The 23335-nt window shown below is 38.7% G+C and overlaps 2 protein-coding genes across 8 annotated transcripts in view; one reads left to right on the top strand and one right to left on the bottom strand.

The window, feature by feature from the left end:
* Window positions 1-23335, bottom strand: part of LOC134845632 (TATA-binding protein-associated factor 2N-like) — a 159948-nt gene that overhangs the window by 50812 nt on the left and 85801 nt on the right. The gene's annotated exons all lie outside the window — the stretch shown is intronic.
* Window positions 9703-23335, top strand: part of LOC134845631 (metal transporter nramp1 homolog) — a 505909-nt gene continuing 492276 nt past the window's right edge. For all 3 annotated transcript variants that reach the window (XM_063862635.1, XM_063862634.1, XM_063862636.1), the window contains exon 1: window positions 9703-9732. The gene's annotated coding sequence lies outside the window, so the exon portion shown is untranslated. The remainder of the gene's footprint in view (window positions 9733-23335) is intronic.

Below are 23335 nucleotides of genomic sequence, written 5' to 3'. Positions count from 1 at the left end.
TGACTAAATCCTCGCCATACGGGTTGTACTTCTTCTTATCTCTTCCCTTCTTGCTCTGGCGTGTCTCCATGGTGAGAGGAAAGTCAGGTTGTATTCCTTTGTCAATTTCAGTCTGTTCTGGGCAGTCCCAGTCGTCTTCGGCATAAGATAGAGTTTCGTCATCCACCTCTACTCGCTCGGTCAACTCTAGGTCCAGTGGTAGATCGCAATCATCTAACTCCTCATTTCCGTCGTTTTTGTCGCGAGTGCCTCTTTCATTCACCTCACAAGCAGGATCCACTATCAAATAGTCTCCTTCTTGCATGTCCGCTGGGATGCACCAGTCCTCTGATGAGGCATTGTGCGGTTTGATGTTTTCATAATGTGCTGCTCTTCTTGTGCTCAGTCGATAGAACCGACCTCCTTGGTGCACTTCTGTTATTTGAAATGGGCCACGCCATTTCTTTAATAACTTTTTGGTTCCTTTTGGTGGAACTACTTCCTGAAAAACCCAGACGTAATCGCCAACTGAGTAGGCTTTTGCATCGGCAGTCCTCTTATCAAACCTCCATTTTTGTCTAATTTGCACCTGTGGCGTGTTCCTCCTGCATAAGTCATTGAAGTCCTGCTGTCTTCTAATGACATCCCGCACGTACGTTTGCGGTGCTGTTCTCTTCCCTTCATATTCAGGATAAAAAAACGTCAACGGAAGCGCTTTTTTGTGACCGGTTAGCATCATATGCGGACTTATTCCCGTGGTGGAATGCTCTGTGCTGTGACAAGCACCCATCACTTGCGGCAAGTGTCTATACCAGTCATCCATGTAGCGTGAGCAATAAACTCTCAACATGGATACCAGCGTGCGATTCTGCCTCTCGACTAGGCCATTTGTTTGCGGGTGATAAGTGGTCGAGTGGGCCTGTGCTACCTGCGACCTTTTCATTAATTCCTTTGTGAGATCACCCACGAATGCTTTGCCATTGTCCGATTGGAATGTGATGGGGCAGCCGTGCCTCGCTATCCACACATTTATCAAATGATCGCATGTTTCTTCCGCTGATGCTGTCATGCAGGGTGCTGCCTCTGCATATTTCGTAAAATGATCAATCATTACCAGCACCTGATTGTAGGCCGTGGCTGTCATTCTTGACTTCTTCTTGAATCCCGATGATACTATTGACTGCAGAGGGAATCTTAGTTTACTGGGGTCTTTTGCCTGTTGACACGACAAGCATGCTGAGATCCACTTTTAACAAGCCTTTTTCAAACCAGGCCATTCGAATCGTTTCTGTATCCTGTTGTACACTTTGTCCACTCCTTGATGGCCCATCTGATCATGTGAACGAAAGAGCAATTCAGTCTGGTACAACTGTGGTAACACTATCGAATTATACTTGTAAAGGACCTTGTCCTCCTCTTTCCGTGTACAGGCTACGATTCCTTCTTTATTCAGGTACAATAGATCTTTTCTCTTCATGTAAAATTGCTTCAAAATCTTGTAGCTGTCTTCCTCCAAATCTCCTTTGTCCGATGCTCCATTCTCGATCCATCTCTTCAGATTGCTCGTCATTCTATCATTTCGTTGCGCCCTTAGGAGATCCGACAGCCGGTATCTGGCTTTCAGATATGTCTTTATCACGTTTAATTGCCCGCTCATTATCTCCGAAGCATGGGCATCGTCCATCAACTTGACGCACCATATCTTCTTCAAAGGCGTCGCTTCCTGCACAGATAGCTACAGATTGGTACGGACGACCGTACCATGTGGCAGCAATCTGGTTGGGCGTTTCAAAACTGCTATCAGCTCGAGCTCATCGGCGGCAATATCCACCACAGTGCCCTCCTCGTCGGAGGTGTACCTGTATCTGTCCGGATCCTGATGCATTTCTCTGTCCACCAACAAGTAATGAATCGCAATCTCCGATACATCAGAATTGGAAGTGGTCTCGGATGTGTTGTCCCAGGACTGAGGCCTCGAGTCATCACTTGAGCCGAATGATCCCACATCAACATGTTCCAATCTGTCTGTTATGTTTCTCGACTCCCCGGACAAAACCCTGTCCCTTGGTCGCTTTGAATCCGACTCCTCGGACAACATTCTATCCCTTGGTTGTCTCATCAACCTCTCCCCGGACAATTTGTCCTGCACGTGCCCGAAGGTGCCTGACTCCCCGGACAGTGTCTCGTCCCCGGAAGAACAATGTGAGCTCGGATCGTACTCTTCTTTTACATCCGTGAAATGTACTTTTCTCGTGAATTTGGATTTTGACTTGACCCTGACTCCCTCAGTGACTTGGACCGGGGTCGGTTTCCCACGTTCGGTGAACGAAGTCCTCAACAAGACATCCTTCGGCATTGATGTCACCAGCTGGTTCACTATCGACCGGCAATCCCGTTCCACATCGCGACCGCGAATGATCACTGGCCTCTTCATCGTTTTCTCAGTGACGGTCAATCGCTGCATGGTCTCCATCCACTAACGATCATGTCTGTCGACTTCTCTATCCAGCAAGTCACGAAGTTTCCCCATGACGTACGTCGCCACATTCACTGTCCTATTTAGCAGAGCTATGCTGTTTATACCCAACCTGGTGAGCTCCTGCTGTACCAGATTGGATCGGACTAGCAGATCCAGCGGAACGGGTTCACCCCTGGCTAAAACCTTTATCTCAGCGGCCGTTTGCACTGGAAGTTCAGGGTGTCCTGGTATAGGGTGCCCTGACTTATCCAGCCACTTAGTGAGTGGTAATTTGTCGTAGGTCTCCTTGTCTAGGAATGAAAACCCATCTTTGACCTCCGCTTGGTTAGCCTGCTTTCCTTCGGGTACGGTGCTCTATGATCATGTGGTATCCGTCCAGGCGCACGATCCAACTACCAATATAACTTTGGTCCATCGAATAGGTTTTCAGCCAAGCAAGGGCAGGATTATCCAAACGCAACTTGAAGGGAGCACTCCCCAAGTAGGCCCTATATTTTCTGACGAAAGTGATCACCGCGAACATTTCCGCTATCGGTGCGCCATACTTCATCTCGGTATCGCTCAAGACCTTACTTCCGTAAGCTATTGGACAGAGAACCGTTCTCCCGTTCCACTCTTGCTCTTGGTGAAGTATGCCTGATATCGCAACCACTGATGCATCCGTGTCTAACACAAACGTCTCCTTTTCTGTTGGCATGCCGAGGACTGGTGCCTCGCAAAGTTCGCGTTTAATGATTTCAAATGAAACTTGTGCCTCATCGGTCCAAGTGAATTTTTGCCCTTGTTTCTCATCAACCGCTGCATGGGGTGTATTTTGTCAGCATACCCCTTGATGAATTCTCGATAATAATTAGCAAATCCCAAAAAACTCATCAGCTGTGTATCTGTCTTGGGTGCCTTCCAGGTCAAAACCGCTTCGATCGCCTCGGGATCTGGTCTCACTCCATGCTTATCCACCTGGCGGCCTAGATACTTTATGGAGTCTCTGATGATTTCACACTTCGAGGGCTTACACTTCAATCCCGCCTGCTTCATGCAAGTAAACACCTCATCTAACCTTTCTATGTGATCCTCTAGGGTTGGCGTTGCGATCACGACATCATCGACGTAACACATGATTAGATTCCCGTATTTCTTTGTCACACTCGTGAGTGCCTGGGCCATCAGTCACTTGAATGTGGCCGTCGCGTTGCACAATCCGAACGGCATCCTCTTCCACTCAGATAACGGAAATCACAACAAAACCTGAGTTGCCCCCTCTTTCTTTTTAGCAATGACACGCCACAAGCCCACGGGGACTCCGACGGCTCGATCATGTCGTACTTCATTAACATCTCGATTTCCTTCCTGCACGCTTCCGACTTATGAGGGGTCATTCTTCTCGCCCCTTCCCTATGAGGTACCGAGCCCTCTTCTATCTCAATCTCGTGTTCTACAAAATTACAGCAACTTACGTCGGCCTTATGTTTAGAAAAAACGTCTGCGTTCCGACTTAGCACCGCCCTGAGCGAATCTAGTTCCTTGTCTGATATTTTACCCTTCAAATGTTCTATCTCAGGTAGGACCGGTTTATTCGCTGCTAACTCTGTTTCTGTCGGTCTCTCGGGAAAATTCGAACAACTAGACAACCCATCATCTGTTTCCGAATTCATTGAAAACCATTTCCTAGAAGATTTCAATTCATTTACTCTCTTCAATATACATTCTTGGTTCGCAAGGGACAATTAATTACATCAAACTTTTTTAAGTTCTCCACACTCTGAAAGTCTGTGTTCAGAGGCAATGCGTAGCCAAGTTTCTTTCCCCTCTGTATTGTCACTGTTGTTGCTTCTGTGTTCAACAACACACTCACACACAGTCCGCTCTGAGTGAGAAGCTTCTTCCTAGAATAGCCGAGCTCTTACTGTTTGGATTTGGTACCAGGCACACCTGTCTGTCATTACTGAGTTCATTAAGATTCCTCATCCTAAACGTCGCTACTACGGCTTGGTTTGGTTTCAATCTCACTTTTCGATCTAGAAAAATCGGCACCTTAGCCTGTTTTATTAAGATCTTATTAAGAGGTTTCTTTTCATACTTCCTCTCCGGATCTTTGATCCTGATCAGCCCGTCATTGAGGTCGATCGTGACATCAAAATTGCGTACGAAGTCCCTTCCCAGGATGAAATGATCGGATTCGTCCAATTTTTCCACCACCAGGAAGCTCATCCAAAAATGTCTTCCCCCAAGCTGCAGTGATATAATAGGGGTCCGTCCTGTCACATAGATTGCTCCCTGATTGGCAGCTGCCAGTCTGATGTTTGTCAAAGCCCATGTCAGTCCGGGTTTTGACTGGCATGACACTGACCACTGCGCCCGTGTTTAACAGTCCTTTCACTGAAAGTTTTCTGCCCTGCACATCTAGCATATGTGCTGCCAGATCGGCTTCGCAACCTATGTGAACCGCATCCTGTTCAAGCATGGCATTGTGTCCGATTCGTCGTTGCTTCAGTTCTTCTTGGCCAATGTATATCCGGCCTACCTGATCACTCGCATCAGTTACGTGAAATTAATACCGTCCACATTCATCAGAATCGGATATGGGCCATGGACCTCGATGTAATGTCCATCCACTCTCATCAGCCTTGGACCTTCTGTCGTGAGTAGCGCTCACACTGCCCTGGAGTCCAGCTTGGGATCTTTCGCCTTTTTGCTTGCCCATCGACGTCATCAATCTGTCGAACGTCGAGGATACTCCCAGGGCTATCCCATCAGACATTGGCCTGGTCGGCGAAGTGGACAACGCCTTTCTAATCAGCGTCAAAACAAACGACTTCCAACTCTTCTTTGCCTTCGAACCCGTTTGTTCTTCACTCGGACTTATACTCGACATCATCGCGTTCTTGCTCTGCTTGGCATTGTGTATTGGTCGGGTGTGAAAAATCTTTTCTCCACTTATGACTCTTGGTCTCTGATTTGCAAATTCCCCTGAACAATACCTCTTCTCGAGGCTTGACCTCGGAACGCTCCGAGGCCTCCTCTGTCCTCTCGACTTCCTCCCGTTCGAGGTCCTCGCTCGGCTCAAAGTCGGCTCGAATAAGCGTTCGATCCCGTTCGTTCCCCTTCGTCCCCCGGCCTCGGCGCTCCGCTCTTGATCGCCATCGAGGTTCTTCTCGCTTCTTAGTTTCATTTCGCTCACTGAAAGATCAGCTTGTCCTTTAGTCGATTCGTTATCAGCAAAAACGTCTGGAACGCTGCTAAACGAATATTGGCTACGCCCTGTTCTAAACTTTCGAGTACTTCCCTTGCTCAGCCTGGGGATCTTAGTAGTCATTCCTAGCGAATTCATACGCTGCATACTTTGAAATAAATAACAATACTCGTACAATTTAAGGGCAATGCACACGTACCACAAACAAGTTCAAGTTAATTTACTTAACGCCGCCTACTCGATTCCGTTAGTATCAAAAATGACTCTTAGATTTCTCAATGACAATTTTAGTGACTCAGCCAAAGTTACACACAGGGCCTACTCAGTATTGATATAACGCTAATTCAACCCCGTTGTATAGTATAAGAGTATTACAAAATTTTCACAAGATATAATCAATACACAAAACACAATTGATAACCAGATAAGAGTATCCTACAGGTGACAGCGACCTTTCGTCAGTATCAATTTACCGCCACACTCCTATCAAGTCACTGCTTTTTTAAAATCAAACAATCGTTGGTAAAAAGCAGTGATGATTCAGAAACAGATCAATAAAACTTAGTCTTTAGGAAAAAGACTCCCCTCAATCGGAACGATCCGAAAGAACGAAGCCCAGGACACAGTCCTCTCAAGTGAGTGTGTATTTGCCTAATACACCCACCGAGGTCTTCGTTTAGGTGTCCTGCGATTGCCCGAGCTGTCCTACTACGTAGCTCAATGCAACTTCTGATCGAAAAATTTCTAAAGTCTCTGAAAAAGCTCCCCCACTCCCGGAACGCTCCAAGTGCACGAGAGCAGGGAACAACTTTTCTTCTCAAGTGAGTGTGTATCTGCCTAATACACTCACCGAGGTCTTCTTCTATGTGTTCCCGGATTGCCCGAACTTTCCTATTAAGTAGCTCAAGGCAACCACACAACTAAAATCACAATCAAAAAAAAATTTTGATTCGGGTACTTCTGACACACCCGATCTAGAATCCAAAGTTGATCACAAATATCCGGATCGAATGGGCTCCTATGATCCTAATATGCACGCCCGTTAATAGTTTACCTCTTATCCCAACCCCAAACGGATATTTTCCGTTTCTCAAATTGCCCCAGAAGGTTTCCCTAAGTTTTCAATAAGGAGGGTTGCTAGAGGTTTAAGTCACTCCGGAGGGCTACTTCGGAGGGTTGTTAAGACACTTAGCCTACTCCGGACGGTTTTTTAGGAGGGTACCTTAGTCACCCAAGAGACTTCGGAGGGTCCCCCTTAACTCACTAAGGAGGGTCAATAAGAGGCTTAATATGCTCCGGAGGGTTACTTCGGAGGGTTACCCAAAAATCAGGAAAAAGGGTTATTTTACCGCGATAAAGACTCCAAATGCGGTGTAACTTACTTAAAACCAGGTTGGCTGACACGGTCATTCTTCCCAGTAGGATAAAAAGGTGTTTTTATAAAATTTTCTGCCGCTCGGAGGGTTACCTGTAATTTGGACCCTCCGAACCAACAAACTCTAACAAAAATTTTCTTTTCCGAGACTATCAACCCAAAAACGGTTGCGGTCCGGAAAATTGGTCAAAAACATCGACTTATGGTTCCAAATTTATCTCGATCGGTTGGCTAGTCTTTGAGAAATCGCCAAAAACATGTTTGTCAAAATGGCCTTTTTTCACCACCTACATAGGTTCTGAGAGACTTTTTCCGCCATTCGTATTGAAAGTGCCTAAAAATAATTGAAACGAACGTATTAACCCTGTACGGCACTGGAACAATGCAAAAAACCGGACCAAAATTGGTTTCGAGACAAAAATTTGGCCAATAATTATCAAATTTGGACCCTCCGATTCCTTCCTTTTCCAATCCTTAAGACGTTAGCTCTATCCACGGAGCTAATCGGAGGGTTACTCAAGAATTTTTCTGGCAACCGAGCACGTTATGCTAGCACGCTTTAAACACAAAAAATTTTATTGCTCTAACTCTAAAAACTCAAAAACTCGATCCCCAAAACTGATTGACAAAATTCAGAAAATTATCAAAATTGTGATCAAAAAATTTTCGTTTTTTCTAACTTCTACTGAGTTCTTTCTCACGCGGTTTCTTTAATCAGGGGGATCGAACTACGTAGCTACTCCCTATATAAAAGCTTTTTGCTGTTCGGAAAAGCTCGGATATCCAAAAATTTGGGGGTCTATAGTTTGGTCGAAAATCGGTAATTTTCGACAAAATTTGGGTGTTTTTTGGGTCTAAATAGGAGATAGGTGATATATAATAAAGATAATAACCTATTAGTAGTCGTTAATGAATATTAATATACCCTCCTTTGCACCAAAATACCCGAATTAAGACCTTTCACTCGGAAATTTGTGATCGACGGAGGGTACAATCGGACCGCGCCAATCGTGCCCCCCACCACTTAATCTTTAATGAAATAGTACCCGGACGATACTAAAATTGTTTCAACGATACCAAACAATCGTTTTGGATGTTGTCCCTGATGTCCCTGTTGAACACGTCGGTCAGCTTGCCACTCTACCCTCCGGTCACCGGCAAAATCACCATTGACGTGCTTAAATACTCAAATTACACTCAAGGGAGGGTACCCAACCCTTCACCAAAGCACACAATCTTTCTATCAGAAATGATATAAATCAATCTGAAACAAAAACAAACAGGAAGGTAGATCACATCTCGTCCGGAAATAACATATTAACTGTCACTTTATGTTTTTTACTGTTTTTGGTCTTTTTTGGGTTTTTTACTGTTTTTTGTACTTTTTTTATTTTCAAGTAAATTTATTTTTGGCTTTTTCTTGGTTATACACCATTTTTGTTTGGGTTTACGCTTTCTCTGTAATTGTTTTTGGTCTCGGGATCTTGGGACAAGCGGGCTCAAGACTTCCCACCTAACCCTACGGCCCCCGGAAATTTCGGTGTTAACTAAGCTAAAAAGCTAAATAGTACTAGGCGGAGGGTACGCACCTTCCCCCTAGTACAATAAAGGTCATTAAGGCCTCTAACTCGGGCATACGCCCGGAGCGGAGGGTTCGTCGCTGAAACGTTTGCTGATCATGATGGTCTCGTGCCTTTAACAGGCCCACCCAGGAGCGCCAAAAAAACGTCTATGTAACATTCGCCCAATTACTACACAGCGACGGAGCGTAGAAAAAGTACATTTTAAAAGCTGGCAGGCGTCAGTTACATTAATCCTACTCGTTTTTCACCGTCTCAACCTTGCCAGTTGATTTTCTGGTCTGTTTAGGGCTAAGTAAAAAGCTACTATTTTTAGGCCATCAGACAGACGACTTTTGATCAGCTTTCGCTTACATGCGAACACAACCACATAGCTGAGTCTCGGATCCTCAGACTACGTGATTGCTAATAAAAACATGGCTCAAATATCCTACTTTAATATGTTTTTGGTGACAGTTCTATATTAAATCCATTGGAGATGGATTGACCCTTTCCTCTTCCTAGCTACTCCTATTCTAAAATATCAAGTAATACCGGTGTCAATTCAAAGTTCTATGGCATCCGAGTAGCTAAAAAGTTAGTTTACTACATTTTTCACCATATATCACTCTCTGGGGGACCAAGCCTCCGCTTCCGTGTTTTCCTCGAGATAACGTTGTTATCACTCCAAATTCGTGGCACGGGAGGGTACTGCTCTCCACCACCGAAGTCTCCTTTCCCACTATCTTCTTTCACTAAGGATCTTATCTTGCGTGACTGTCACGATAAGAGGCTTCGTTTTTCCGTGTTCTCGTATGAATGTTTTTTACTAGATTTGCTGTTGTTCTGTTTTTCTCAGCTTTTTGGGTCAAAATGGCCGTTTTTTCTTATTTCTGAGAATTATCCACTTGACAATCGAAATTTTGAAAAACTGAAACTTCCAGAATATTTCGACCCTCCTTTCGAGCACTTTTTTGCTGTTAAGGCCTTTTCTCTCTAATTCGTGCTTCGTCGGAAGGTTGCGCTGTGCCCATCCTTCAGAATGGCACACTAGTTGATGTAACGATAGATATTAAAGACATTCAAAAAAATTTTAATCAAAATACTTATCATCTTGTGGCCTAATTGTTGTGATAAACTTATTAAATAGGTTTGTTATATTTGATGTTTGTGCCTGTTTGTGGAGCGCCCTCTGAGAGATTTTAGAGACAGGTCTGTCAAGTGGTTTTCTAAGGGGAGGTGGGAAACTGGAACTGGCTTGAAGAGACTGGTGGTGCACCGCTTGACCTACTGAGCTCAGGTGAGATTGTTCCTTGTTTTTGATTTTTATAATTCGATTTGAAATTTAAATTAATTTAGTTGTCTTTTATTTTTTTTATTTGCTGATTTATAAAATTCCCACTAACCGCTTATCATGGGTTAATTCAGTCCCCTAAAGTCCAGTCAAAATCCTTTTTTTAAACCTTTACGCTGCGTCAAGATGAGGAAAACAACAAATACAAGGAAAGATTACTTAAAACCTTCAGGACTCATAAATTGGATTAGATGTGATTGTTGTTCTAGTTGGTATCATATCAGTTGTGTAAATATTTCTCTTAGCGACTATAAGAAAACCCAATGGTTTCAGTATCTTCTATGCGTTGATGTAAAATCTGTCAAAAAGCAGCAATAGTTAATGATTTAGTGCTAGACAATTATGTTAATACAGCCATCTCAAATGTCCGAGTACTCAAGAGAGTACCAAAAGACTCGCGTGTTGCCTTGTTGGAAAGTCTGTCGGACAAAATAAATGACATCGTCTACAATGTAGAAGATGTTACAAAATGGCTAATTTTTTTAACGTCGTTCTTGTTTTTTTTGGAGCAACCGAAAAGAAGTGGACGCAAACAGACCACAAGCATGAGCTCTTTGATAAATAAAAAAATTCGAGCAAATGACGTGTCACTTCAAAAACCCCATCCCCAAGTTTCACGCCCGCCTCCGAGTGACCTCGAGCAGAGAATAAAGCTAATAAGTGTAAGCTCGATGAAGGAAAAGTAAAGGGAGGAATAAGGCTTGCTGCTTCGGATGACAAAATTGCTCATTTTTTAACTGATAATTATCAAAAATTGTTGTCTAAGAACCCTCAGCGGGCAAAATTTGCAGCTCCAAATCAAGAAAATTTGGATAGTTTTTTCGTAACCGATTTCGACCTATATAAAGCGATAATGTCCTTTCTGAACGGATCAGCAGCAGGTCCTGATAAAATAAATCCTCAATTTTTTAAAGATCTTGTTAGTAAGTCGAATGGCAGTGCAGGACTTAATTTTCTGAAATCGCTTACTAAGCTGATAATAAACCTCATTGGATATGGCAAAATACCCGAACCCCTAAGACCTTCCTTTTTTGGCGCAAAGCTTATCGCCCTCATAAAGATAGACAGAGGGTTGAGATCGATTGCCATAGGCAACACGCTGAGACATATCGCGTCTAAATGCGCTGGAAGCAAGGCCCTCTCCGAGCGACAAAATTTTTTCGGAAACGTACAGGTAGGATGCGGTACCAAACGATGAGCAGAAATAGCTGCGCACTCGTTTCGAAACCTAATTGAACGCGACGACACTCCAAAATGCACTGTTCTTTTACAACTAGATTTTAAGAATGCCTTTAACTCTCTAAATAGAGAAACAATGCTGAATCATGTTTATTCAAATCGCCCCGAATTGTATAATTACATCCATTGCTCGTATGGTAAAACTAGTTACCTTTTTTACGGAAGCTCTGTCATAATGTCAGAAGACGGAACTCAGCAAGGTGATCCTGAAGCCCCACCCCTTTTTGCGGAAACAATTCATACGCTAGTCAAACAGTTGGAGTCGAAAATTGACATCTGGTATTTAGATGATGGAAATTCAGCCGACGACTATAAGGTAGTACTCCAGGACCTTAAAAACATTCTGAAATCGGAACAAATTTACGGCCTGACCTTGAACACTGAGAAGTGCGAACTTTGTTTTTTTTGGGACCGACTACTAGTACACAGTATAGTTCAATTTTATTACAATTTCGAAACATATGCCTCAAAATAAAAATAAAAACAAAAGAAGAACTCCTCATTTCGCCGAAAAGAATTGCTCGACGAAAAAATTAAGGAGCTTGAAAAAATTACGGATGTCATTGACAAATTAGACGCCGATTATGGTTTTTACCTCCTTTAGCTTGCCAAAACTCCTATATTCTTTGCGTACGAGCCCTTGTTTTTTGCAAAATGATTTTTTGGAACGCTACGACAAATTACTAAGAAATTTGTTATGCAAGGTCACTAACGTGAAAATGGATGATACAAGTTGTTTTTAAAAGCAGTTCACCCGGCAGCCAAAGGTGGCTTGTGCGTTTCTTCCGTTCGTCTAATCGCTTTACCCGCTTTCTTATTCTCAGCAGTAGGAGTAAAAGATGCCTTGATTGAAATCTTTGGTTTGGAGCATGTGGATGGAACCTATCTATGATGATGCGCTTAAACGGTGGTTTGAACTTGGAAAAATTTAAATGGCTCCGAAAAATGAAATCCAGAAAAATTGGACGGAGCCAAATTTTGACAACAAAATTGCAGACTTGGTTTTACGACTCGAACCAACGGACGTAAAAAGATTCAACGCGTTCCAAGATAGATTTGGCTCCCAATGGTTGAACGTCATCCCGTGCAAAAATTTAAGGTTAAAATTGTCGAACCATCAACTCAGAATTGCGATAGGACTTCGATTAGGCTCAAAAATATGCGAACGGCATAAATGCGTGTGCGGAAAAGACGTTTCCGAGGATGGTTGGCATAGTCTTTCTTGCCTCAAAAGTGCAGGTAGATTCTCTAGGCCTTCAAACCTGAATGCCCTTATAAAGCAGAGTTTATCTTCTACTCACATTCCGTCTGTTTTAGAACCACGACACCTCTACAGGACCGATCAGAAGCGACCAGTCGAATTGACGCTCGTTCCATGGGCTGCTGGTACGCAGCTCTTGTGGGATGTAACGGTAGTAGACTCCTTAGCTCCTTGTAGGATTAATGCCGGGTCTGTTTTTAACCCTGGTACGGCTGCCGCTGAAGAGGATGAGCAAAAAATTGACAAGTATAAAGATGGTGTAAATGATGGATATCTTTTTCAACCGCTAGCTTTTGAAATTCAGGGCGTGGCCGGCCCCAGCACAGAAATTTTTTTGAGCAAGCTTTGTAAGAAACTAAACATATACACTGAGGAACCCAGAGCAGGCAGCTTTTTAAAACAGAGAATCTCCCTGGCAATACTGATTGCGAACGCTGCTTGCGTACTCGGAACAATAAAGGACAATATAACTTTCGACAAATTTTTTTATTTGTAACACTTGTATATTATATTTTCTCGTGTCGAGTTGCGTGTTCTTGTTGAAGAAACGTAACCCGTATCAATTTTAATTGAAAAGGACGTAAACACTTGTCATCTTCTTTTATCTTTATCACTTCCATATCTAGAAAATTCCAAGGATTTTAACTGGAATACGTGATGAAGGGACTCTTGACTGTAACCTCGGTTACTATGATACTTTTGACCTTCTGATTATCATTAAAAAAGAAAAAAATCAAATTACTGATGCTCTCAGTTCGGATGAGTTGAATCCTTCTGAAGCGGTTGCTGAAAGTTTGCTGAAACATTTAGAGCTTCATATCATAATTATTTAATTACAGCAAATACATTCGAAATAACAACCCGACAAAGAATGAAACAAACCCATTAACAACACATTTTCTATCTAACCAACTTTGAGGAAATGATACTTTCGTACTTTTCTAGGTTTAGGTTTTGGAGATTACATTATCACTTTTGCGCAATGCTTAACCTTAAATTTTGGTTATTCTGTGCGGCAATTCTAATTTCTTTATCCCGGAAAGATTAGAAAAAACAAAAAAAATTTGGTAGTGTTAGCTCCCGTCGACATAGGTTTCCAGCGAAATTGAAAGGGTTGAGCAGATATCATTTCCACTGACTCATATCTTATTTTTGCCCTGCTACTCACACAAAGTGGGGACGTAGAAACTAATCCAGATCCCATGGAAACACTAGAAATGGTCTATAATATGGTCAAAAAACGCAAACAATCTGAAATTTGTCCATTTATTTTTTAAAGAGTCAATCAAAAGCGAATGCAGATTTCAAAAAACTCTTCACGAAATAGGTGAAATTACAGTTTTAGGGATTTCTGAAGCGTGGCTTAAGAAAGATGATGATGTGAATCTTGAACCCCATACACATGTGATGCTTAGATATCACAACCAATCGGTGATGAAAACAAAGGTGGTGGCATTTTATTATAGATAACGGTTAAATTAGCCCAAAATTGAGAGACGATTTCAACATGTTTAACGGCAAAAAATATGATTCAGTGGTGGTTGAATGCAAATTTAATTTTAAGGGTGCCATTAAAGAAAGGTTGTTCATAATTTCATGTTATAACCCAAACAAATTATTTTATTGAGTTTCTTGAACAACTTACTTCGAACATTGATAATGCACTTTCTGTGTCTTACCAAATATTTCAATGGATGATATTACAAAAATATATTTGAAGAAATTTTAGAGATAAAAACTTCAATCCATCATGTAGCATCGAAATGATGCTACATGAGCCAGTGCTTCGGCAAAACCTATATTGATTATCTAACTGATATTTTTGCAACAAATGGAAATTAATTTTGCTTCACTTATTTTGGCAAACCAAGAATGTTTAAAAAAAACATGCGAACAACTATTTCTAAATTCAATAATATGTAATTACCGAAAATTGGAGATTTACCAAACTCTAACCGCTCTTCCTTGGGTTCAATTATATCAAAGAACAGACGCGCAAAACATGTTTTCATTTCTGTTAAAATTAGTATCTTATGCTCCTCAGCAACATGTCCCAACCGAAAAGAAATTTTTTTGTGATTTTAGAGCAAAAAACGTGTTGAAAACGGATTTGTTCGGTTCAGAGTGAAATGAAAAACGGATAATAAATGAATATCACTTCTAGCATACTGAAATAATAATTCAACAAAAAAGTGTGGCAAAAAAATGTCTCCGTCGTGACCAATCAGCCAAACTGGTTACAGATAAACCAGAAAAATCTTCGCATGTACGCTATTTTTTCTCAGCGCAACCCAGCAATGTGGAGTTTTATCAATCAATTTTGAGGATCCGTCTCCATCAATTCCAAAATTACTGCTCTGCGTAATTCATTCAATGAAAATCTCACAGGATTTTAAAATGGCCAATGACTTCAAATAGGTTTATTAAAATTGAGAGGAATAATCAAATTAAAACTCAGTTAATTAATCCAAGAACTTTTGAATTACCAATACTTACTTATCAGCACATAACAGTGAAACAATGTCATGATAAAAGGCAAAAACTAAACATCTGAAAGCCTCTGGGACCTAGTACTGATCCTGCTTGGGCAATAATTGATTATCAATCAGCAATTGTGCCAAACTTAGGGACACTGTTTTTACTACTGAACTGAAAAAAAGCTATAACTCCATTATTCAAAAAAGATGATCCAATGATTCCTCAAAATTATCAACCATTTTCAATAACTTTTGCATTTCAAAAATTTTTGAGACAATTTTCCATGCCCAAATAACAGAGAACTTAGAATACATCAAGTTATGAATCCTTTTCAATTTGGTTTCCGCAAAGTATTTCCAAACAAGATGCGCTTCTATACGTAACTGAAAATACTCGAAAAGAAATCGATCTCAAAAATTTGTTCTTGCGGCTGTTTGGATCTTCTAAAAACTTTTGACTCTGTTTCTCATTTTTAATAGTTAGAAAGTTACGTTATCATGGCTTTTGAACAAAAGCTAGTACAGTATTCGAATGTTTTTCGAATGAATGCATTCAAAAATACAAAGTGTACAGAATTTATTTGGACTGGATTGAAATCAAAAGAAGTCTGTCGCAGGGAACAGTGCTGATTCCGTTGTCCTTCATTTTATATATCAATGATGTTCAAAATCTCATCTGCGATGGATGTACTTTGGTACAAAGTGCAGACGATTGCATGGTGTATGCGACATCTTTGTTTTCAAAAGATGCTCTGAGTCAATTACAAAAATCTTTACACGAGTTTACCTCCTTTTTTGCGTAGAATCAGTTAAACTCAACTCATCGAAAATGAATTTTATCAATTTTCGTCAAAAAAACATAAGCAGAATGTGGAATAGCGGCCTTGCTATCAATGATCAATATATAGAGAAAAAAATCTGACTGCAAGTATTTAGGTTTGATTCTAGATTCTAATTTTTAATTTCAAACTGAAGTACAGAAAACTTTGCTAAAATGGCTCAAAGAATAAAGACCAAAGAAAAATTGGATATCAACTGCCTACAATATCTTTGATTGCCTTGCTTCACTTAGCAGGCGACCAAAGCTTCACTTGCCTTGCTTCACTTTGTTTTATCCCATTTAGATAATGCAGTTTTTTTCTGCCACAAATCAATGCGACATCAAAGCGACACAAACCAAAGCAGTTAAATTGGGATCTAAAACGCACGTTCTTCAGATCCAAACTGAAATCATTCGCCGAACTGCGTAAAAACGAAACTTTTATCGGAATTGAAAACATAATTGAATTGAAATGTGCAACTTATCTATATCAATATCTAACAGATAAGAGAAAAACTTTTACAAATGCAATAAAATTACCGACAGCCAAGTAGAAAAACAAAAATTGCACAATACAATTATTTTCTGATAACCACTCTTCAACTAATTCTCTACAAATATCATTTTTTCACCTCGCTTCAAAATAATGGAAGTCATTGCCAGTAAAATCTAATCGTAAAATATATGGCGAACAACCTAAAGAGAAAAAAAATAATGATTTTTCAACCGAAAAAAAAATTTTAGCCAAACTTTGAAACGCTATTGTTACACCTTATTACAAAAAAGATGACTGGGAATAACAAGAAAAATTACAGAGCTTTTTTACGCACGCGTCAATGCCACAAAATTTTGAAAATTTTTTAATAAGCATAAGAACTATAACACCCTGGAGGATAATCGTATAAGTAAAACACAATTTTTATTTTGACAAAACGTTTACACCTATAGATGCCTTATTATAAATCGTTTCGAAATTCAATTGATTTTGAATAAACTTTTACTGCCTCCCGTCATGATATTTCAAAATTATTTGGCTCAAATCAACGCAAATTTTAAAAATATCAAACTTGAAAACAAAAAGCAAAAATATCAAACTTGAAAACAAAAAGTTTCTCAAAAAGCACGATTAATCTGATGCAAAAATTTGTAAGAAATTGACAAGAAAAATCGATTGTTAACAACAACGATTCAGATTGAAGTATTCTATTTCAAGGCGTAAGCAAGATAGAGTCTCTGAAACAGTCATTTTCAATTTATAGAGAATTGATCTGAGGCAACAATTACCAAAAAAATGCGAAGTCGTTTAAAATGTTAAAGATACAAAACTTTTTCTTGTTTACGAAATCCAGAAAAAGTTACCAATCCATTTGAACATAGTTTTTATTTTCTGTCGAAAAACTTTGAAGCAAATTCGCCACAACTAAATGAAAAAATTATCACATTCAGACGAACAGTTTAAATTGAAAAAAAATTACACACTTTTTTGTATCGGAAACAAAACAATTGATGAAAAACCAATTGTCAATTAAGTACGAAATGTAATCGATCAAACAACAAATTTCAACAAAAACAAAAAGTGTGTTAAAAACTGGCATTAGGTAGCAAAAAGTTGCAATCTATCAAAAAACCGTTGTTTTTAAACACCAGCTTGCTGCTATTGAAGGCCTTTGTCATGAACCACAAAATCGACCCTGATCTTTTACTCTTAGAAAAAAAATATTGTTTAAGAATTTCACATAAAAAAACAATTAAGTTTGGCTGTGAAAACGTATTGTAACCATCGGAAATACGATTCTACTTCAGATGAATAAAATTTTTTTGCCGAGTAGGCTTTTCCTTGATTGGAAAACGTCATGTTAATTCTGAAAAAGTCAAAAAAAAGTCATTAACATCTCATTATCAGTTATCATGATTCATATCATCTTTTAGAAGAACGTTAACCGAACACACATGCTCGTTTTGGCAGGGCAAAATTGTTTTTTTCTCAAAATTTTTTCTATGAAAGCTCCACTAGTTCGGAACATCATACAAAAAAAAAGACTCGCAAACGCTCCAACATTCTTTATCAGTTTTAGACATATGTTGTTTTTTTTATAAATTCTACCAAGAATTTACAACAGTGGCGGCTTATGGAAAAATTAGGTTATTAATTTGCATTTTTTTTCTGATTACTAGCAACAATGTGTTAATTCTTTGTTATGTTAGATTTCATTTGATAATTTCAGCTTCGTTTTTTTAGCATTTTTTTTCTTCTTTTTTCAATACAAAAACACTTTCTTTTTATAATTATTTGACCCATTAAAAAAGCACTTTTTATTGCGGGAACACTTTTTTGCTTAACAAAACAACCTGCCCTGCGTTCCTCGCTATATGTCCTCAAATTTTTACGAAGTTTTTCTGTAGACAAAACTCAGTGCCGGTGCCGGCAGGTCCCTAAACTTCAAACACTATTGGTTGAATGATATATACATCGTTAACTAAATCTCTAAACACTTCAGTGGTGCAAGCTTCCCCATCGGCCGCCATGGGACGAGCTTCAATCAGTCTGGTCGCTTCTGATTTGCCCTGCGGAGATGTTTTGGCGCAAACACAAAAGGAATGTGAGTGAAGGCAAACTTTGCATTTCGAGTCCGCTCAAATTTGAATGCCCAGAGAGTTCCCATTTTTAAGGCAAGATAGGCCATGTCATACATCTTTCGGTAAATTTTTTTCCAAGAGCATCAATAGTTTTCGCAAAACTTTAGGACAGACTTTAAAAACAATTCCAAGCTGCAATTTGTATCTCAGAGTTTTTTTTTATAACCGGTACGACAATTAACCCATGAGAATCGAATTTCATTTATTCTGGTAAGCCTTGCATCTTTTAAATCCGCAAGCTCTATTTTCGAAATCAGTTCAGAAGTTGTTCTTTCAAATTGTACTTAGTCTATTTTTTTGAACTTCGTTTACCAAAACTAGTTAGACTTATGCTTAATCAAACCATTTTTATATTGCATCAAATTATATTCTATCCTCGAAATCCAAACCAAAACGTTTGCTTAACGTAACTTTCGCTCCTACTATTTAGGCTAAAAAAGCATGTAAAGCTCTTAACGAGCAAGCGAAAAAAACCACAACAGGTTGCAAAATTTAACTACCATTAGGAAAAAGAGAAAAAACACTTGAATTATCGCAATTTAATTTTTTTCATCATTAGTTTATAGTGTAAAAAATAATAATTGAAAACTTCTTTTAGTTGCATCAGTTTTATTCAGTAGAACGAAATTAAATTATCAAAACGCAATGAAAACATCGACCCGGTAGCGAAAAATCCGTCGACACGGCAGCCCTGAAGACCTTTCATTTTATGTGACGAAAATAACAATGCAAATCAAAGCGATAGTGAACAATAGGATAAAGAACTTGCCTGATATTGAAGAAAAGCTCGCTGAGACTGGTCTTTTGTTGATTCCCATGACCGAGCACCCATGAAAGAGGTAGCGGAAGCACAATCAAGAGCTGCCGAAAGAGTATCTAGAGCTCCGTCAAGATAGTGTTTTGGTTTGTTATCATTCAGGTTGGTATTGGAGAATCAGAGCAACCTACCTGAACTGGTCCAAATGACAAGATCATCAAAAATTAGATCCTCGCAAACAGGAATGCACGAGCGAAAGGAATAGACAGATGGCAAATGGATGGAACTTACATAAACTGTTAAGATTGTTTCATTAATAATGCATTAATAACCATTTTTAAACATTTGAGCCTCGTAAATTGCCTTTCTCGCGGCACACAAAGTAAGGAACGTAACCTTTATCGCCAGCATTTTAGTAATGGGTACAAAACAGTAAGCTAATGTTAGACTATCCCTTGTTTTCTTTGTCTAATTTTAGTGGGAAAGTGTTTAAGAAAACGCAAGCTAACAGATGTTTTAGGACCAGGTGCTTGATAGTTTTTAGTTGAAGATATCAAAACTGGAATGAATTTGGCGATGACTGACGAGATATTTAAAAGACTAGTTAAGGAGGGCAAGAGTGGTAGAGCAGCGTTGAAGTTTCTAATTCATTTGAACAAAAAGAACACAACACAGTGATTGGAAGCTAAATAGTTTCAGCAAACTCTCAGAAATAGAAGGCAGACATTTGGACGAAGAATATGATAGTTCAGTAAAAAAATATCAATTGGGCAGTTATTTGCCAAAGTGATTGTATGGAGACCCAAACACCTGATTCGATACAATTTCAACTTTATTTGTTTTTGGCACTGTGGATACTTTTGTGCTAACAGAAAAATCAAAATAAACTTGGCTGTTGTGTGAGATTGAAGCGGTAGCTGCAGTAATTGCAAAGCGAGTCAAAGAGACACCATGTGAAAAGGTTTGAAAAAAAATTCGAACGCTCTTTTAGCAGAGAATTTCAGAATCTGGGTTTTTTATCGGTAGAAAGAACAATTCGACTCGAAACTGCTCAATCGTGTACAGTCAAATCAACACAAAGCAATAGATGACACTAAAAATTAGGTCGTGTTACATTTTGAGAGATACATTAACAAAACGTCTGAAATCGCACAACGACACGAAGAACTTCCATTGGAAAGCTTAAGTCAAGAGAAAATTAATAGCACGTTTGTCCAGTGATGCAAAATAAAACAAGAAAGACATATTATTGCATTCAATTCCTTCTCAATCTGGGAGTTCATGTGACAACTTAAACAAAACCTTTAACAAGTTTGTTTAAAAACAATTCAAATCTAGGAGGAGAGACCAATAAATTAAACGCGCGGTGAAATCAAGAGCAAACATTTGCTACTAAATTTAAATTCCCTCTATCATAATTTCGACTAAAATAACAGAAAAAAATCAAATTAAAACAAAAATTAATTCTTTCCGAAATTCGGAGATGATACAAATCAACAAAAAAATGGGTTTTTAAAAAACATATAAAATAAAATGCAAAAAAAATCTCAAAAAATTAACTTAGATGATTTAAAACTATAGAATAAACTAAGCGCAAAATTTAATATTGCAATAGAACGAGTGGTTAAATTTTATTAAACCACTCGTTCTATTTGACTCGCTTTGCACTCGTATTTGACTCACTCGTTCTATTTGACTCGGTGTCTCTTTGACTCGCTTTGCACTCGTAAAAGATTTGAGAATATTTTTTTTGTTTGATTATCCTGTTGTAAAACTTTTATTTCAGACTTGATCAGCCGCAACGTGCAAAAACCTGGTTTTTTTCCTTGTGATGATTCAACTGTTGGAAGAAAATCAAGAAAATAAAACTTAACTAAACAAAAACAATCGAACAAAAATATAACATCATTCACCATTAAAAAACACTGAGAAAAATGGAATGGACAAAATTGCTAGTGAAGATATTTAAACTGAGATCACGCAAAGTAGTTTTTTTGCGCACATAATTACCTAGAATGCCTTTCATTATTGCAGTTTTTCCGATTTCCTAATTTTTGCAATTTAACAGCGGTTTTTACAATTATTTTTGATCACTGTGATGATAGTTTCATTAAGTGGACATCTGAAATTTGCAGGGGGTTTCCTTTTCCTAATAAAATTTTCAAATGGATCAGATACACATATCAATTCAATTCTGTTTTACTTTTCAAAAAAAGAAACATTTTTACTGCTAAATTTACAGTTATAAAACAAATTTTCATCGCATCCAAAATCAAAACGGTGGAAAGAAAAAATGAAATAAGCCCGCTTTACGCACACTTGCATTTTGAGTTTGCTGACCTTGCCATTGCTGCTGATACTGCTAATAGTAGCTGTTTGCGTTGTGGTCGAAAAAATGTTTTTCTTATATATAAACTAAGAAAAAGACCATTCAAATGATAGCTCTTGTTATGACGAGAAATTAGCAGCAATTGGACGTACCTGTTCCTGTGCTCGACTGTTCTGTTTTCGCAGATTGCGCTGGTGTAGAAAAAGTAGAGTCGGAAAAAAGAAAAGATAAATCAGATGTCAAAAAACTATTATTAAGTCCGGGGTTATTTCAAACAATCTTCACTAAAATTCATTTCACTAGGTTGCACCTTCAAGTTTTTAAACGTACAATAGATGATAGAACAATTTATACCGAAAAAAACAATGAATTGATGGAACTCGATTGGAAATCTTTCTTTGAAGAAATAGGCCCTGAAAAAATGTTCCAAATCATTCATGAAAACGTCGTCCAATGTAATAGGGCTTGAGCAACACCAAAAGCAGTACTTATTGAGATAAACAAAAAATACAACTAGAAGAATGTTTTTTTTTCAACGTATTATTCGATACCCGGAAAAATGATTAATAGCGCTGAAAAAGGATCAATAAAACAAGAGCGTCAATTAAACTTACAAAAAAATTCCTGCTACGAATTTCATCCGAAGATTTAATTACCACAGCTATAAAAAGATTAAGCTTTTGAACTACAAGTTTTCAACACCGGGAAGCGTTTTCAATAAAATAATTAACAATAATAAGTCTGGAGCACCTACTATTTATACTAAGAAAAACCCGAACACTTACTATTTGATTTTTGATATATCACATCATTAGAATGCAAAACAAAACTAAGAAACTTCAACCATAGAGAACCACTACGTCCTTGAGATATACCAATCGGGGCACTTAGAGACGGAGCAAATTGCAAATATTAGTCCCTCACTTTTCTCCTTGATAGTTAAATCAAATTTAGAAATTTTTGGTCAAGCTTAGAAAAACCTTTGTTACGTCTGAATACAAAAAATGACAACTCTGAGCAATCAGAAAGAAAACAGCTATTTCACTCACGGGTCAATGTCACAAGATTTCGAAAAATTTCTCTGTAAGCAAAAATTATTTCCTCTCGAACTTGTTCTGCTTGACAATTTTGTGAGCAATAGACGGCACAGAATTCATTTTAGGGCGTATGCAAGGTAAAATCGCTGCAATTTTTAATTTTATCTTCAACCCAAATGATCGAAGCCAACAGATACCAAAAAGTTGTCCAATACGCTGAAGATCCATTGCATAATCTTGCTGGCAAAAATCCAAAAAAAAATTAGTTTGAACTTAGCTGTGATTTTCTTGTTGTGAGATGCTTCAAAGCAAATTCACTACAACTGAATGACAAAACATAAAATCATTAATCAGACTCAAAAAAAAATTCAGTTCAAAAAATTTTCAAAAATGTTTTTTCTCGTTTCGAAAATTGATTGGAGAAAAAACCACTCGGCAGTTATATTGAAGTTCTAATCGATCAAACACAAGCTTTCAATAAAAAAAAACAAGTATGCCTAGAAAAATGGCATAAGGTACGAAAACATTGCAATCAATAAAGAAAATGCTACTATTGGAAGTTAGCTTGCAAAAAAACGAAAACCAATATTGGCTGCGAAAACTCAATGTAACCGTCGTAAATACGATCTTACTTCAGAAAAAAAGAAAAATGATTAGCGATTACTTTTTTCCTTGTTTGCTATTTCTGAAAACTTCAAAAAAAAATCTTTACCATCCTATATCAGCTTAGATTATCCATTTAATCAATTAGGTGAACGTTATCGAACAAAAAAAATCAATTTGACATCGTAAAGCTGAAATTTTTCAAAAATTGTTGTTTATGGAAGCTCTGCTAATTTGGA

This window comes from Symsagittifera roscoffensis, chromosome 5, assembly GCF_963678635.1.
Source record: "Symsagittifera roscoffensis chromosome 5, txSymRosc1.1, whole genome shotgun sequence".
Taxonomy (NCBI): Eukaryota; Metazoa; Xenacoelomorpha; order Acoela; family Convolutidae; genus Symsagittifera; species Symsagittifera roscoffensis.
Note: the sequence above shows the minus strand (reverse complement) of the source record. Positions and strands in the feature narration are given on the sequence as shown.